This window comes from Chrysemys picta, chromosome 1 (assembly GCF_011386835.1).
Source record: "Chrysemys picta bellii isolate R12L10 chromosome 1, ASM1138683v2, whole genome shotgun sequence".
Classification (NCBI taxonomy): Eukaryota; Metazoa; Chordata; order Testudines; family Emydidae; genus Chrysemys; species Chrysemys picta.
Window position 1 is genome coordinate 298,879,872 of NC_088791.1, and position 16,596 is coordinate 298,896,467.

Below are 16,596 nucleotides of genomic sequence, written 5' to 3' on the forward strand. Positions count from 1 at the left end.
AGAAAGGAAAGAGGCCAACACTTCAGAAAAGGGCTGGACAAATTCAGTGAGCTATTCACTTGTATTGGAGGTTGCAGGAAGAGATCATTTGCATTGTAAAAGTCATCAGTGGGGGAGGAGCCAAGCATGGAGTCTACACCAAACAGCATGGCACCCATTTCCAGCAGAGGAAAGGTGATAACATCTGGGACAACCTTTTAGGCACATTTAGAGTACAGTTTAAAAGTTTACTGCTCTATAAAGATAGGGGAGCAAACCCCTAAGTTGTCCTTCAGCTGAGAAACCAAAGAAACCAAACACTTTGAGCTCTGGGAAGGATCCTGGCTAAAAAACTGGTCACCCATGGTGGAAGAATGACTAGTGAGAAAAAACTTCTTTGAACAAAGGACTCTAGTTTGTTAAATTAGGTTGAAGTCTTAGGAGCATATTCTTACTTTCGTTTGTTTGTAACCATTTCTCTCTTTATTTCTCACACCTGATATCACTTAAACATATGCCCTTTTATTAACAAACTTACTTTACTTTTACTATAAACTAACTCCCCGCTTCGGCTGAGGTGTAGGGTGGTCAACCCCAGGTAAGTTAATAAGCTGCTGTGTGCTGTCTTTTTAAAGCAGCAGTGAACTTGATAAAGTTTTGAGTGCTATAGTCAGAGAGGCTGAGCATTGTGGACAGATGTCTCTGACGAGTTCTGGAATTGGGGTTTACTGATTGTTACCTGCTAGACAAGGTTTGGACTGGCAGAGTGCTAAAGAATTTGCTATCAAGGCAGACAAGCTAGTGTGTGAGGGAGCTGACACGCACAGCTTAGCGATAGCAAAGCTCTCACTTGCTGAGGTGGGAGGAATAACACAGTGATTCGCAGTTCTGGGAACCCCAGCAGATTATCACAAGGCCCCTCAGATGAGTTCACACAAAACAGCTGGGGCAGGAAGGCCCTGCCATGTAACCTTTAGCCTAGTTGTTTGTCTTTAAAAAAAAGTCTCTAACACAAAACTCAATAAAGAGATGGATCCTGAATGCATCGGGTGGTTGATTTTTTTCAAAATGTTTGATTTAAAATAAATAAAAATAAATAAATTAAAAAATTAATTTTAAAATTTAAATATGATTTAGAATCATATTTAGTCATTATTCACATTATAAGTGAATATCTATGTCTTGTACACACAAGCTTGATTCATGGACAGGGACTGGGCACACACAAGCCTGACTGATGCAAGCTGGGTGTACATAAAACCTTTTCTGTCAGATTTAGTCCCACAACAGAGAAAGAAAGGTTCATGTACAGCTGCTGACAGATACAGGGCCGCCTGGGGGGGGGCAAGTGGGGCAATTTGCCCCAGGCCCTGGGCCCCGCAGGGCCCCCCCGAGGATATAGTATTCTATAGTATTGCAACTTTTTTTTTATGGAAGGGGCCCCCAAAATTGCTTTGCCCCAGGCCACCTGAATCCTCTGGGTGGCCCTGGACAGATAAAATATTCTCCATCAGCAACCACAGGTTCACCTGCCATTCTCCCCCACCCCCTAAGCATTCACAGCAAAACATTCAGAAGAACAGGATCTATATGAGTGAGTGTGTAAGATGAGGAGGGGCTAAGACAGAATCTAGGAGAAGGGCCGTCTGTTTTGGAGAAGGGAGGTTGAAACTGTGTTTGGGAGCAGGCACTTTGTCAATGGACATCTAGTGGAGTTAAGGGGCTATTCAGCTTGAGGAAGGGTATCTTGCCCACTCTTGTAGTTTTATCACAAGCCTTGTAATACTTGGTGTTTTTCTTAAATCCCAGCTACAGGAGAGACGTAATTATAAGACAACCTTAGCTTTCGTTTTTAAAAAGTAAGTTTCTAGTCCTCATAGTTTCAAAGGAAAGTTGGGAAGCATGAACCTTAAAGCCTCAAAACCCAAAAGATAATATAGACAAAGATCCCAAAATTATTGTTTTTAAACAATCTCATGAATTTGGGGGCTACACTCATGAGTTTTAAACACTTGGGTTTGACACTACTGGAATCTGGCCTTTACATTGCAAGTTGCTGAGGGCAGGTACCACATGTGCTGTATCTTCGATAAATATAGAATGAAAGTATGCTAGTGCCAAGGGTCTAGTAGTGAGGGTTGCTGGGTATCTGCAGCTTTCACTGAAGTCAATGGGAGCTGCAAGTACTCAGCCCTTTTAAGGATCAAGCCCTTAATCATTAATATATTTCCAGACCTATAAAATGTGTTTCCCAATCTGCTTTATTTCTTTAAGGAATTCCCTGTTAGCTAGAGGCTTTTCATAGCTCCTTACATAGCTCTTTAAAGGCCCATAAGGAACTATGGAAGAAATAAAATGGGGCTTCACTCATGGAGACATACTGGAAATTATTTTTCATGAGTCCTTATTATGGAACCATAGAAGCAACTCTATGTTAGTTTCCATTCTAAGACCCTAATTTTAGGGTTGGTTTTTTTACACCCCTCCTTTCCACCTGAAATTTCATGTGTGGTCTCTTGGCCAGAGGAGATTATTTTTTGAAAGTTTGAGGTTGATCCGATAAGCCTATTTTTAAGTCAATGGTTTGAAAACTTAGGGGTATTTCACTTTTTGAAAATCGTCGAACCTTTCCATGTTTGCTCAGAAGTTGAAAACTGCTTGTTCTAAAAACTTCACATTTGTTTTAGACATTTGTCTTTAGTAAGAGGCAGGCCTCGTGAACATCGTTACTAATTTTTGTGGGACCAGAACTTGGCCTGAAGTGAGATCTCCACAAAAGTTGTAACTGTTTTTAGAAAGCTTTGATTTACTCCTTTTCAGAAATAAAGTAAAACAAAATAAAGTAGAACAAAGAAAACATGGGACAGAGGTAGTACAGTGTAATCATAAGAATACAATAAATGTATGCAAATATATGTCAAACAAAATAAAGGGACAACAAGATCTCCATTTGTGCCAGAGGAAATTCTTTATATCAACATAAAGAAAAAGCAGTTAAATGCAACTTGACTCTTCATTATTTTTAAATGGAGTCAAATTGTACTAAAATTGTTGGGACTTGTTTTTGTATTGCCTGTAAACTTTTCCATAAGGATTGTGTCCCAAATCCATTTAAGCCAAATTATTCTTTTTGCGAATAGTAGGTGAAAATGGAGCATAGCCGCTTCAATTCAACTGGTCAATATCAGATTCTAATAGGGCCAATATAAGAGAAAGATAGATTAGATTAGAACATACCATGTTGAGTTTGTGTGTATACCCGGTGTGGATGAGAAAAATAAATGTTGTCCCTGGGTAATAGATTTAGTTCCCTCTAGGTACCAATAATATCTACATCTCACACTTTAGTCTTTATGCATAGATCTGACGATCTCTCTGACACCAATTTTTATCAGGCCTAGCTAAGATTGGATTAAATGTTTCATTTAAATATTTCCCATTTTAATGAAATCAGAAGCAAAGCTTGTTAATATAGTGAAAAAGTTCTCAAAGAAGGATCTTTCACCTGCATGAAGCATAAACTGAACCTAAGGTAATTTTGCCCTATTAAAGTCCCTGTTACCAACCGATATCTTCTTATATCTCTTGTGACTGCAGTCACTTCAGGCCAAAATTTTCAAAGCTGGAGTGCTTGAATCCATGTTTGGGCTCATAAATAAAGGCAGCCTCCTTTTCAAAGCCGATAAGCATCTACAGCTCCCCATGGCCGTCAATGGAATTTATGGACACACAGCATCTCTGCAATCAGGCCAAACTTACACATGGATTTAGCAACCTAGCTTTAGGCATCCAGGTTTGAAAATTATGGCCTTAGACAACAAAATGGCTATCCCTGTTGTTTAGCTCTAGTTGAGGCAAAAAATTCCTGGCCAACCCAACCAAAAGCCAGTTTACAGTAGAACCTCAGAGTTATGAATATCAGAGTTATGAACCAAGCCCATTTGAAACCAGATGTATGCAATCAAGCAGCAGCAGAGACTTAAAAAAAAAGCAAGTACAGTACTCTGTTCAACATAAACTACTAAAAATATAAAGCAAAAGCAGAATTTTTCTTCTGTGTAATAAAGTTTCAAAGCTGTACTAAGTCAATGTTCAGTTGTAGACTTTTGAAAGAACAACCAGAACGTTTTGTTCAGAATTACGAACATTTCAAAGTTACGAACAACCTCCATTCCCAAGGTGTTCGTAACTCTGAGGTTCTACTGTACTTTCATTGTGTGGTTTGTAATGGAACCTTCATTTGAAAGTTCTTTCTGGATGAAATCTCCCCAGTTCTGAGAACTCTTTTTCTCTCTTGGAGATGATTTAATCCTTGATGTTAATTCTTAAATACTTAAATGCAGGGAAAGCTGTAAGATAACCAAAAATCCTTCCTAACCATATGGCCATGTTGATGTGAACATTGTACTAGTGTGACAGCTTCTTCTGTAGCCACTAAATGTCATTGTTGTTGCATCTGGGTCATTGGCATATATTAGTACATGAAATGACTGTGTTTCTCTCGCCCTTCCATGAAGCACTGATGTTTGGCAGCTTGCTGGTGTAGTAGAGCTGCAGGTTCAACCAGCAAGGGAGACAGAGTTGCCCGCTGTGAACTCCTACTCAAGCTAGTAAGGAAAAAGAAATTCTGTCCTCTTCTAGTCATCTCCTTCTCTGTCCTTTCTCCCCTTTTAGAGATGACCCTTATTAACAGAGAGTGCTCAAGGAATAGTTAAATATTCTGGACAGATCCTCAGCTTGCGTAAATTGGTGTAGTTATACTGAATCAATTAGAGAAGAAATTAATGTAATTCAATACATTAGAAGCAAGAGGAAGACCAAAGACAGGGTAGGCCCACTGCTTAGTGAAGAGGGAGAAACAGTAACAGGAAACTTGGAAATGGCAGAGATGCTTAATGACTTCTTTGTTTCGGTCTTCACCGAGAAGTCTGAAGGAATGCCTAACATAGTGAATGCTAATGGGAAGGGGGCAGGTTTAGCGGATAAAATAAAAAAAGAACAAGTTAAAAATCACTTAGAAAAGTTAGATGCCTGCAAGTCACCCGGGCCTGATGACATGCATCCTAGAATACTCAAGGAGCTAATAGAGGAGGTATCTGAGCCTCTAGCTATTATCTTTGGAAAGTCATGGGAGACGGGAGAGATTCCAGAAGACTGGAAAAGGGCAAATATAGTGCCCATCTATAAAAAGGGAAATAAAAACAACCCAGGAAACTACAGACCAGTTAGTTTAACTTCTGTGCCAGGGAAGATAATGAAGCAAGTAATTAAGGAAATCATCTGCAAACACTTGGAAGGTGGTAAGGTGATAGGGAACAGCCAGCATGGATTTGTGAAGAACAAATCATGTCAAACCAATCTGATAGCTTTCTTTGATAGGATAACGAGCCTTGTGGATAAGGGTGAAGCGGTGGATGTGGTATACCTAGACTTTAGTAAGGCATTTGAAACGGTCTCGCATGATATTCTTATCGATAAACTAGGCAAATACAATTTAGATGGGGCTACTATAAGGTGGATGCATAACTGGCTGAATAACCATACTCAGAGAGTTGTTATTAATGGTTCCCAATCCTGCTGGAAAGGCGTAACGAGTGGGGTACCGCAGGGGTCTGTTTTGGGACCGGCTCTGTTCAATATCTTCATCAACGACTTAGATATTGGCATAGAAAGTACGCTTATTAAGTTTGCAGATGATACCAAACTGGGAGGGATTGCAACTACTTTGGAGGACAGGGTCATAATTCAAAATGATCTGGACAAATTGGAGAAATGGTCTGAGTTAAACAGGATGAAGTTTAACAAAGACAAATGCAAAGTGCTCCACTTAGGAAGGAAAAATCAATTTCACACATACAGAATGGGAAAAGACTGTCTAGGAAGGAGTACGGCAGAAAGGGATCTAGGGGTTATAGTGGACCACAAGCTAAATATGAGTCAACAGTGTGATGCTGTTGCAAAAAAAGCAAACATGATTCTGGGATGTATTAACAGGTGTATTGTGAGCAAGACACGAGAAGTCATTCTTCCGCTCTACTCTGCTCTGGTTAGGCCTCAGCTGGAGTATTGTGTCCAGTTCTGGGCGCCGCATTTTAAAAAAGATGTGGAGAAATTGGAAAGGGTCCAAAGAAGAGCAACAAGAATGATTAAAGGTCTTGAGAACATGACCTATGAAGGAAGGCTGAAAGAATTGGGTTTGTTTAGTTTGGAAAAGAGAAGACTGAGAGGGGACATGATAGCAGTTTACAGGTATCTAAAAGGGTGTCATAAGGAGGAGGGAGAGAACTTGTTCACCTTAGCCTCTAAGGATAGAACCAGAAAAAAAGGGTTTAAACTGCAGCAAGGGAGGTCTAGGTTGGACATTAGGAAAAAGTTCCTAACTGTCAGGGTGGTTAAACACTGGAACAAATTGCCTAGGGAGGTTGTGGAATCTCCGTCTCTGGAGATATTTAAGAGTAGGTTAGATAAATGTCTATCAGGGATGGTCTAGACAGTATTTGGTCCTGCCATGCGGGCAGGGGACTGGACTCGATGACCTCTCGAGGTCCCTTCCAGTCCTAGAATCTATGAATCTATGAAACTTCAGCGGAGCTATGTCAGTTTACACCAGTGGTGGATCTGGCCTTCTAGGTACAACCCCTATATTGAACCAAAATACAATAATCAGTGGTTTGAATTATTAACTAGAAGTTCTGAATTGTTCCAGCCTAACCACAGAGAAAGCAAAGACACAATTCAGTTCCCGTTATCTTTTTCTGCTGACATTTACTTACCTGCTTGGTCAACTTGTTTCATGGCCTGCTAGGATATTTGTTTGCCTTCCACATAGCTGTTGTACTCCTCATTTCCTTTGTTGTTCTTTGAATCAAATTCTAACCCCAGTACTCTTCACCTTCTTTAACATGAAGGAGTAGAGTCTCAATGTAACAGGATGACCTAAGACTTTAGGGGCCAGGAGGCCTGGGGCTAGCCAGCCCTGTTCAATCAGCCCCACCTGCAGCATAATTAGCTGCCTCCGAGTGTAAGAGGGCTAGACTAACTGGGGTGAGGGGATGTCCTGAAACACCAGGGCCTCATAAAAGGGCTGAGAAAATTAAGTTTGGTGGAGGACTCAGTGGGAGTAAATTGGGGTCCTGTGAAAAGCCCTGAAGTATGGTGTGGAAGGATTCCAGGAAAGCAGCCTGGGAGTTAGTCCCCTGTCCCAGAACAGGGAAGATGTGAGGAGACTCTAGGGAAGGAGCCTTGGAATCAGGGGTCTGTCTTAGAGCTGGAGAGTCTTAAAGGTAACGCATGAGGGACAGAACTGAGTCTGGAGAGTGGGCTGAAAAGGAACCCAAATGGGGTGAAAGTACCTTTGTGGTTGTTTTAGGACTCTTGTTTGGACCTTTGTTATCCTGGAAGGGGGTTAAATTTTCAGGGTGACCCATCTCGAGGGCTGAGCTGTTCGAATTCCTGGGAGAGACAGAAAATCCTGATGATGGAAACTGAGGCAAGAAGTAGCTGCAGTTCTATGCTTAGCCAGCAAGGGTGCTATAGGTAGGCATGCCCTATGGCACTCAGGTTTTATACATAAAGCACAATTTAAATGGAAATCTCTATCAGTTTCTAATGTTAGCTTGGCATAACTCACTCATAATCCTTTTAAAATGTCTCTTGTAATTTGAAGTTAAAGCTGACAAGTCTAGGGATGAATATAGCCAATCTCTTGAATTGTTAGGGATTCCTCTAGTTCTTGAATTTTGGTTGTGGTGTGTGTGGGGGGGTTATTGTTTATTTTTGGCTTGGGTCTTTTTTTTCTAATCAACAGAGTAGTGGGGAAAGATGACTGAGTCCTGAGGGCAGACTCCTGTTTCAGACGTGGGAAAGAGAGCATTGTGGAATCTATCAAAACTGTTTCTTCTCTACTTAAGATGTCTTTGAATGAAGCTTCCACAAACAGTTTGGGATTCTCCTTTAAGACATGTTTTAATTTTAAGTCTTCCCTAGTTTTCAAAGTCATCAGAGTTGAGCTCCTCCTTTCTTTTCTATTTGCTTTGGACTTTCATCCAAAGCAAGACTGTCAGCCTGAACTTTCACACCTACTTCCATTTCAGCATGCCAGACTGCTAACTCTTCCACCTCATTTTTGAGGTCTTTGATTGACACTTGAATTTCAACCTTCATATATTTCTGATCAATTTCTTTGATGGCAGCTTTTGGAGAAGCTCTGTGCCTATCTTTAGCCATCTCCTTTTGTTTGAGAGATGCTTGCTCTGAGCCAAAGACATCTTGTTGGGGGTGCAGAGGAGAGGAGTTTTTGAAAGTAGTTTACCTCTTCTCCAATATTTAAGCAGTACCCTCTCATTTTCCCCCTCTCCTCTTCTCTCTCCTCTCTTTGTTCCTTTTTAAAAAAAACATAGCAGGCAAAAGTCCAGCAGTAGAGTGGGGATATCCAGTTGATTGCAATGAAAGCAGCCTTGTGGGCAGGTGGCATATGTGTGCATTTGGTGCAAGCAACTCATGGCCCTCAGAGAGCAAGGAAGGGCTCTTGGGACCAGAGTAGCTGAAGTGGAGGAATATGGGAGACAGAGATACACAGAGGAGACTTCCAGGAACACAGTAGTCATCCCACCCCAGTCTGACAGTCAGCTCATTGCCATGGGATGTTGTGAAGGCCAAAAGTATAACTGGATTCAGAAAAGAAAATTCCATGGAGGATAGGTTAATCAATGACTATTAGCCAAAATGGTCAGGGATGCAAGCCCATGCTCTGGGTGTCCCTAAATTTCTGACACCAAGAAGCTGGGCCTGGACAACAGGAGATAGATCACTCGATAATTGCCCTGTTCTGTTCATTCTCTCTGAAGCATCTGGCACCAGCCACTGTTGGAAGACAGGATACTGGGCTAGATGGATCATTGGTCTGACCCAGTGTGACCATTCTTATGTTCTTATTTCTTCTTGTTTCTTTTGCCTCCTCCTTTCCTCTCTTCTCTCTCCCTTATTTTTTCTTCTGGGGTTTTATGAAGACAATTTCTGGCAGGAGGAAAAAGAAGAGAGAATGGGTCTCCTCTCTGTTGCTTTATTTTTTCATTTCAAAGCAGAGATGGTATTTCTCTTTTCCCTTAGTGATATTTTCTTACTCTTCCTTTTCGCTATTGCAAGTTATGTAAAGGAGAGCTGATGGAAGAAGGACAATAGACTCCTGGTTTGATTCTCTACACTGTTACACCAGTTTTCTGCCAGTGTAATTCCATTGATTTTAATACTGACTCCAGCACAGTGGAGAAAAGAGTCAGCTTTTTTTTCAGGTTCTGATTCAGTAAAATACTTAACCCCTATGATTGAATAGGGAAGGAATTACTCACCCCCACCTGTTTAAAGTTAAGCATGTGCTCTGCTGAAACAGGGCCTATTTTTTCTCCACTTTCAGAGCCGGAGGGAGAGGGAATTGCTCTGTAGTAGATATTCCTCTAGTTGGTGATCCTTACGGAGTTTTCCTGCTCCTCTGGCTCCCTCGTGCAGCTTTCTCAATGGGAGGAGGCAGTCTGGCCCCAAGAATTTGGCTGATTTACAGAGACTATCAGATCACTTAATTCATCCACCACAACAACTACCTGTAGGGTGTGATGTTGTGGCTACTATAAAAATAATTCCAACAACCCTGTTTAACTGAAGGACACATTTCCCCATGAAAGCAGTGGAAGATGTAGTGCTGGATATAGTTGTAGGAATGATGAATAGATTCAGATAATAAAGGACAGACCTTGATCCCAAATGTGAACCAAATATTCTTGATGTTCAAAAAAGTGGATATCCTGTTTTCATTATTGTCTGCATTTCTGGGCTCCAACAGAGACCTGAAGCAAAAATGCCAAAATCCCACATGAAAACCTTTTCTCACAAGACTTTGGCTTGAACTGGAGATAAAAATGTATGAGAAATCTCATGAGGCCCTAATTTCATAGTCAAGAGAATTGGGTAGTTTAGATAAATTCATCCCCAAGCAGCCAAGTCTCTTAGTCACTTTTTTTTTTGCTCAAACATATTGAGGCTTGCTCATCACTACTAATTACCCATGTCGGAATTTGGGCAGGACATATAGCCATGGGCTAAGATTACATCTATACCATATTAAGGAACAGCTAGGTGAATATACAGTATAATGTGTCCTTTAATACATACTAGGAGCTTATTCCATTGACTTCAGTGGGCTTTGGATCAGGCCCCAGATGCCAGACTGACACTGTAATATTCAAGAGACAAAGAAGACACCATCAAGTACCTGAGTCTTCAGAGATCGTGGTCATATTGCATGAAGTTTATCTTAGAAAGTTATCTAAATATAGGTACAATATAGATCGAGGCATGCAACATTAGAAGAAGAGCATTTCTTTTATGTATTCCCATTAAATCTCCCAATTTATAACCAGTACAAATATCTAAAAGTAACTGCACTTAAAATATAACCCTTCTCTATGCAGAGTTCACCTCCTTGAAAAAAATACAATGAAACCATTTACATTTTTAAAATATCATAAGTCATATTTGTATAGTTAAAAACAGGAGCTATGTGTCACAGTGGGTAAATAATGCTGACCTTTCACATCTAGACATGTAGTCTCTGATCTGCCACAGGCCTTAAGTGAAAATGAACCTAGTGATCTCCTCCAATCCCCTGTGGATGTTAGTCCACATTATGAAACACCAGAGAATTTGGCATGATCAGCAGTTTCTACTCAAAAGGCCCAGGACTGCAATAGCAGAGGTGTTAGAGATCAGGCCTGATTGGCTGAGTTATGTGGGAAAACAAAGTACCCTTAGTCTCTCACTTCCATTGGGACTGCACTCATTCACACAGTATTATATACAATATAAATGGAAAAATATACTGTATAGAATGCAAGAAAATATTTGTTACAATAATACTTATAAATAAGGCAAACAGCTTGTTAACACCATCCATCCAAAGGTCATGGAGTGCCTTGTGAGCAGGAATAAATTCCGCTTTACGATATCCCTGAGAAGTACAGTCAAATCATTCTGCAGATGGCAAAACTGAGGCCTGGAGAAGGAGTGACTTCGCCAACGCCACCCAGGAAATTTGTGGCAGAGCCAGTACACCTGAGGATCTCTTAACTTTGAGACCTGCTGCCAAAAGGCAACTTTCACCTCGATACTTAGCAATGCACAATGGAAAAAAAATTCTAGTTGAAAAGGAAAAACCACCCCTTATCTTCCCTCTCCCTCTCTTCATTTATTCTTTGTTTTTCTTGGATTGATTCCGCCGTTACATCCTTCCTGCATTTTCTGAGGGTAGAACAAGGGCTCGTCTAGAAAGGATTCTGGGTTTTTTTACTGTAAATGAAAACTTTTAGAGAAAGTCAACAGCCAGTGGAAACTGCTACCCAGTAAACACTGTAGTATGTTGTGAAGCAAATAGTTTGCACTGGCATTGAACCCAGGAAAACAAAAGTCACTTCACAACTGGGAACCTAGCTGAGCCACCTGCAATGCCATTGATTCACAGTATTACAGTGAGCGTGTGTTCCTCAGCTGTGACTCCACCGAAGTATTCTTGCCCTTCATTCCCTTTTCTCTGAATGAGTCATATTGCAAGCCTAGAGCTACGCATGCCAATCACCCTCTCTATAGCATTTTTGTTTCGAAGGCTCTCATCATATGATGTTGGCTCCCCGTGGAAAGCAATATGTTACGACAGTTGTTAGATCCCGTATGAACATCTTCAGGGATATGTTAATTAAAATGACTTGGAGTTTTTCCTGTACAGTTACACTGCATTACGGTGAATCGCACTTAGCAGGATTACTGACTGAGGGCTCAGTTATGCCTGATAGGCAGAGAGCTTGTACTAGGAGTTGCCTGTAGCTGCACTACTCCAGCAGGAGCTCCCAGAATTTCCAGGCAAGCAAAGGAAGCACACCCAGTGCCTATACCCCCAACAGGGCCTTGCATTCCTTGCCGCAGCCAGCTAGCTCAACTGGTGGTGCAGTTTAACCGAAAGTAAAAGTTGGTAGATCTTGGGCCATGTCTACACTTACTGGGGATCGATACTGCTGCGATCGATGCAGCGGGGGTCAATTTAGCGGGTCTAGTGAAGACCCACTACATTGATGGCAGAGCACTCTCCGGTCCACCCCAGTACTCCACCGGAATGAGAGGAGTAACTAAGTTGATGGGAGAGCCTCTCCTGTCAATGCAGCGTGGTGTAGACACCACACTAAGTCGACCTAAGCTACGTCGATTCCACCAGAAGTGTGACTTAGGTCGACTTACCCCGGTAGTATAGACAAGGCCTAGGTGTGAACTGGGGGCACACTTTAACTGTATAAACCCTATATAGTCATTTCTTCTTAGACTTGTATCTATTAGAAATCCCTCATGCCTCATTGTTCTCTGGTTATCCCATGGGTCATTCCCCTTTTCCACTTCTTAAATGTGTGCAATCCCCTCTCCAGAGCAGGGGCAAGTGAAACCACAGAAATCACCCTGGAAAGTTGGGAGGCAAATGGTGGGATTGAGGTGTAATGTTCTCAAACCTCATAACACCTGCAGTACCTCTAGCATCCCATCTGCAGCACCTGAAAAGGTGGCATTGTCCGACCACAGGGCGAGGAGCTGGGGAACGGCCATTCTGTGCGGCATGTTCCTTCTCCCAAAGGACCGCAGAGCTTTAGTGCTGAGAGGTATTAGTAACTCTTAATGTAAAGATGCAGTAGTAACAGAGCTACTAAGAGCAACATTAAGTATCCCCCCTTCCTCTGGGACACTCATCACAGAGTAGAGTTTAGGCAGAAATAAAAATTTCCTGTTGATGAGATCACAGAACGAAGAGATGGAAAAGACCCATTGGATCATTCAGCTCAGCTCCTTGCCAATGCAGAATTGCTCCCTAAGGTGCTTCTACCAGTACTGCGTTTTTAATCAAAAATTTGATGTTCAGTTGCGGAGACAGGGGAGAACCCCTGAAATTGCAAAAATTTGTCAAATTTTGGGGGCTTTCTTGACCAGCTCTAACTTTACTGAATGTTTGGTTTTGGGGTAGGTTTTTGTTTTAGCTTAGTTCTGCATGTCCCAAGTGATGAAACTTCCAACACTTCCTTGAGAGACTCTTCCACAGTCTAATACATCCAGCTGTTGGAGAGATTCTCCTGACATTTAGCTTAAATTTTTCCTTTCTTAAATGCATTCAGTTTTTCCTAATTATACCCTTGTGCATGAAACCAAACAATCATTCTTTCATGCTACAGATCTATTAAGCTATGGAAGAGTCCCCTAAGGAAAGTACTAGAAACTCCATTACTTAGAACATTTAAAACTAGACTGGATATGCAGAAGAGAAGGCAATCATTCTGCATTGGCAAGAGATCGTGAAGTCCTAGTGGGTCTTTCATCTCTAATTTTTATGATTCATCATTCTAACCCTAATTTTGTTTTTCATTTGACTACATGCTTTCTTACATGGCTGTTTAAATACTGGGCATTGATTTCACGCCCAGCGTAAGTTTGATGCAACTCCTCAGAAGCATGACTTGCTCTCACTTAGGCCAAACCTATATCTTAAATCCCAACATTCTTTTGGTGTGGCTTTTTGTACAGTGTTGCTCATTTGAAATGTTTTTTCCATTGTTTCTGGAGATGGCTGAAGTAATCCATACTTTCAAAATGCATTCTGTCTTCTCTCTCACTTCAGTTAGATGATAAGCCTTTCTAAGCATGGGCTGTTCTCCCTTTGGCACTGATCCTGCAACTGGATCTCTATTAGTTGACCCCTGTGCTCACACAGAGCCCCATGGACTCCAGAACGGGGATACAAGGCTTCTGCCCACATGGATACAATTAGGCTGTGTCTTGTTCCACACTGAGCACGTTGCCCTGCTTAATAAATAATAATTTTCAAAAATATCACTTGGATTAATATTCCTGTTATAATCTACCATATTGTAAAGATTCATTGGACTTCATAGCGTTATGGTTAATAAAATGTTCAGTTACTCTAACGAAAACTAGAAAGTGGATTTTTTCCCCCTACACTCCAGGTAATTTTATAGTATTTTTCCAACTGAATTTGCTAAATAAAGAGAGATGAGTCACATGATGGCCTAACATCTTTAAAAGCAATGAGCAATACAAAAGGAGTTCTTTTTCTTGGGAGGGTGGAAGGGAAATGTCTCTGATTTGCTCACAGCCAGAAAGGTTGTTTAAAGGAAAAGCAGAGGAAGCAAGTGCAGAAACTTCTCTAAATAGAAATGCTTCACCCAGTTTGAGTGGGTCGCAGTTTCAACAGCAGTGTCTACCCACAGAAGCAAGAAGTGACTTGTTTGATTACCTGTGAATATGAAGGGAGCTGTGTCATACTTGACTCATAGAAGCTATTTTAAAAGGAACAAAATCACGAGCAGATAATTTGGTTTGGAAAGTGAGTTTTTCCACTCTTTGGCACACTAATCTGCCATGTCAGTATTACTTTGTGTTTTATTGTACTCTGCTGGGCTAATTCAGATCTTGCTTACACGTGTATAAATCAGGAGTAAGTCATTTAAAATCAGAGTGGCACTGGTGTAAAACAGGTGGGAATCAAAATAAAATCAGAGCTTGGGTGTTCAAATTACAGCTAAGCACATAGCAACAGATATCATGATGAAACAGAAGAAAAACTGAAAAATGTGGGGTTTTTATATATTAAAAGAAAAATTAGTGCTACAGTTTCCCCTGGTTATGAATGCAGTTTTAGGGGAAAGGGAATAAGCTATACCAGTATAAGGCTCTTTTATACAGATAGAACTGTGCCCACACTATGGGTTGCAACAATATAACGACATTGATTTAAAAAAAAAAATCCCCCCCTCCCCTCCAATATAGCTATACCAGAACAAAAACGGTTTGTAGACCAGGCATAATTCAGAAACTCACAAGACCCCCTCCTGAGATTTCCACTGCTTTCTGCATTTGGCTGGATTGATACTATTATTTTTTTAAATAGCCCCTTTATGGTGATTGAGGTTCTCCCTCTTCACTCCGAGACTAAAGTGTGGAAGTGCATGGAAATATAAACCAAAAAAAAAAGTGTATTTTGAATTCTGGAAAAGGTTTGAGCAAAAGCACAGGGCAATTACCTTTCTTTCATCAACACCACTTTATCCAATCACTAAAAATATTACTGGGATGGCAGGTCCTTTGCAATCCTGGATGTGACATCACATTTTCCACTTTTAATTCATTTCAACTTAAAGGCCCCCTGAAATAATAATTTGCCTTTCATAGATAGGTTTACTTCACACAGCCATCTACTGAAAAGATATTGATGTCAGGGTGTGTATATAAAAAAAGCAGACCCTAGCTATAATTAAGCCTAAACTGCCTTTTATACTGCAACTCTTTTATCAACTTTCTTGCTTTATAACAACCACTTCAGGATGACATTCAGAATGTTAGTAGCTCCCAGAAGATCTTTTCTCAACAATGTGCAGTCACTGTTTACACTTTAAAGTGTGTCATTTAGCCTGCCACATTTTTCATCTTTAATCCTTCTTTCTTCTTCTTTTTATGAGAGAGGAGTAGCCTCCAGTGTTACATTCAGCAGTACCAGTTCAGATCAAGAGATCAGTGACTCAACAACGACATCCACTGGCCTGCCTCAAAATATCAGCCAAAAGAATCATTCATCGCAGGCAAGCACTGTTGGCAGAAACCTGCTTTTGCTAGGAGGCAGGCTGGTAGCATTTTAGTCTTTTAGCAAGATGGCCTGTTACTGAGTGTGAGTTTACTTGGTGTATTGTAAATGAAAAATTAGACTTATATGGAGCACTTATTACATTCATACTAAAGGACTGAAAAAATATCCCTTTGGAAATCTGATGGGGAAAATGGTCTGAATCCTAAAGTTTTTAGGCAAATTCAAGAATGAATGCTGGGTAAAGACATTAGGATCAGGCCCTATGTTAAAAATACTGTACCATGTGAGGCTATAACTATTGTTTCCTTAAAACTGCAGCAAGGAGCCCCTGCTAAGCTTTAGAGTAACCCAGAAGGAGAGAGAGCGAGAGCGAGAGAGAGCAGCCTTAAGGGTAGCACTGTTTGCCTTATTCTAATAATGCATCTATTCTAGTGCTAGAAGAAAGCTGCTCTTTGTGATTCTTTACCACCGCCAGCTGATAAGATGTCTGCCTGAAACACATGTGGAAGAAAGGATCAACCTGAAAGTACTTGACATGCAAAATTGGAAACTTGAGCTGTTCTGACTGGACACAAGTCACATGGTACACTTCTGTTGCCTGATTGGATGAGTAACTTTAGAATCAGATTTCTGGTGTGAACATTTGCATATAGTAATTCAAAATTTGCATTTTGCTAATATTCTGCAATATTTGCATAATAGTCATTGATCTGGTGACAACTCCTGCTAGAAAAACTCATAAAGTAGATTAGTGGAAAGCAATTACAAAAGAGATACAAGTATCAGAGGGGTAGCCGTGTTAGTCTGAATCTGTAAAAAGCAACAGAGGGTCCTGTGGCACCTTTAAGACTAACAGAAGTATTGGGAGCATAAGCTTTCATGGGTAAGAACCTCACTTCTTCAGATGCAAGTCAAAAGAGATACAGACAGTGAAACAAATT